This window comes from Gekko japonicus, unplaced genomic scaffold, assembly GCF_001447785.1.
Source record: "Gekko japonicus isolate JY-2015 unplaced genomic scaffold, Gekko_japonicus_V1.1 scaffold1130, whole genome shotgun sequence".
In the NCBI taxonomy this organism is placed as follows: domain Eukaryota; kingdom Metazoa; phylum Chordata; class Lepidosauria; order Squamata; family Gekkonidae; genus Gekko; species Gekko japonicus.
Genome location: NW_015169811.1, coordinates 589,629 through 592,366, shown reverse-complemented (window position 1 = coordinate 592,366; position 2,738 = coordinate 589,629).

Here is a 2,738-nt window from a genome sequence, read left to right as displayed (position 1 = left end):
TTAACTGTTTGACGCCGGCAGTGCGGGAGAATGGTGAAAGGAGGAAAGGGGGAAATTTGTCTCCAGTGTGTGTATTTCCCCGTTAGTAGTACATGGTACTCACACATCTGCAGGATACTCACTGGTCAATACATTCACGGCTGTCCGAGGAACAAAGAGTATGCTAGGCCCCTGATGGTATTAATCCCCACACATCCCCCCCACACACAAATACTCGCAAGACAATGGCCAGAAAATGTCAGCTGGTGCCAAAGCTTTTTTACAGTGGGACAAACAAAATACGAATCTGAGAACTGCACCTGGGAATTGCATCCAGGATCTTCTAGTGCTATTTGAGTCCTGTTCGAGCCCCATTCACAGTTTATGGGGGACTCCAGGGGAGTGATTTCAGCGGGTTTCAGGCTACCCAGCAGGTAGGCCCGTAGCATCAGACTGAATCATTTTCTAGTTGCTTCTCTACGTGTGTGTGAATGTACCTAACTGGACTTGTGGAGGGAAGGCGGCACAGTATAGTCCAATCTCATCCGATCTCGGAAGCTAAGCAAGGTTGGTACTTGGAAGGGAGACCACCAAGGAAGACCCTGCAGAGGAAGACAATGGCCAACCACCCCTGCTTCTCACTTGCCTTGGAAGCCCCTTGCTGGGGTCACCATAAGTCAGATGTTAAGCAGGGTTGGTACTTGGAAGGAGACCACCAAGGAAGGTTCTGCAGAGGAAGACAATGACCAACCACCTCTGCTTCTCACTTGCCTTGGAAGCCCCTTGCTGGTTTTGCCATAAGTCAGAAGCTAAGTAGGGTCAATACTTGGAAGGAGACCACCAAGGAAGACTCTGCAGAGGAAGACAATGGCAAACCACCCCTGCTTCTCACTTGCCTTGGAGGCCACTTGCTGGGGTCACCATAAGTCATAAGTTAAGCAGGGTTGGTACTTGGAAGGAGACCACCAAGGAAGGTTCTGCAGAGGAAGACAATGGTCAGCCACCTCTGCTTCTCACTTGCCTTGGAAGCCCCTTGCTGGTTTTGCCATAAGTCAGAAGCTAAGTAGGGTCAATACTTGGAAGGAGACCACCAAGGAAGACTCTGCAGAGGAAGACAATGGCAAACCACCCCTGCTTCTCACTTGCCTTGGAGGCCACTTGCTGGGGTCACCATAAGTCATAAGTTAAGCAGGGTTGGTACTTGGAAGGAGACCACCAAGGAAGGTTCTGCAGAGGAAGACAATGGTCAGCCACCTCTGCTTCTCACTTGCCTTGGAGGCCCCTTGCTGGGATCACCATAAGGCAGATGCTAAGCTGGGTTGATACTTGGAAGGGAGTCCACTAAGGAAGACTCTGGAGAGGAAGGCAATGGCCAACCACCTCTGCTTCTCACTTGCCTTGCAAGCCCCTTGCTGGGGTCACCATAAGTCAGAAGCAAAGCAGGGTCAGTACTTGGAAGGGAGACCACCAAGGAAGACTCTGCAGAGGAAGACAATGGCCAACCACCCCTGCTTCTCACTTGCCTTGGAAGTCCCTTGCTGGGGTCCCCGTAAGTCAGAAGTTAAGCATGGTTGGTACTTGGAAGGAGACCACCAAGGAAGGTTCTGCAGAGGAAGACAATGGCAAACCACCCCTGCTTCTCACTCACCTTGAATGAAAGCCCCTTGCTGGGGTCACCATAAGCAGTTAAGCAGGGTTGGTACTTGGAAGGGAGATCTCCAAGGAAGGCTCTGCAGGGCAAACTGCCCTTGCTGGGGTTGCCATGAGTCAGCCGTGACTTAACAGCACTCTGCAATTAGACCTGTGTATTATATTTGTACAATTATACTGATGCACAGTGTAGTAGTTAGAGCAGGGCTCCTCAGCCTGTTTGAGGCTATGGTACAATTGCCAGCTCTGGGTTGGGAAATGCCTGAAGATTTTGGGGGTGGAGCCTGGGGAGGGTGGAGTTTGGGGAGGAGAGGGAAGGGTTCCCTCTAAGCTGAGTTAGTGTGAGCCAGCTCACCGTTTTTTAGCCTCTGGCTCACACATTTTAGTCTCAGCTCAGGAAGGCTGGCTCCAGAGCAAACTAATTTATGCAGTAGCCAAATGGCTGGCTCACAGCTTTAATGCCAGTAGCTCACAAAGCAGAATTTTAGTTCATAAGGCTCCACAGCTTAGAGGGACCACTGTCAGCATGGTATAATTATTGGGATACTTGGTTTTGCCCAGTCATGAAAGCTGATGCTGAGTGCAGCAAATAAATCTCCCAAGAAGTATATTGCAAAAAAGGGAAAGTTACATTCAGAGGTCATTTCGGGGGGGATCGCGGGGGATCGCAGTTCCCCCGGGTGAGGTACGGGGGGCGGGGCACATGACGAAGCCCCGCCCCCTGCTTCCGGCCACCCCGCTTCCGGCCCTCATTCAGCCAGGAGGAGGCAGGAGAAGAGGGAGGGTAAGTTGCTTCCCCCCTGCCTCTCCCCACCCCTGCCTGCCTGGGGCCAGGTTAAGACGCTTAGGGCTCTTTAGCTTGGAGAAACGACGACTGAGGGGTGACATGATTGAGGTTTATAAGATTATGCATGGGAAAGAGCAGGTAGAGAAAGAGGTACTTTTCTCCCTTTCTCACAATACAAGAACCCGTGGGCACTCCATGAAATTGCTGAGCGGTCGGGTTAGAATGGATAAAAGGAAGTACTTCTTCACCCAAAGAGTGATTAACACATGGAACTCACTGCCACAGGAAGTGGAGGCAGCTACAAGCATGGACGGCTTCAACA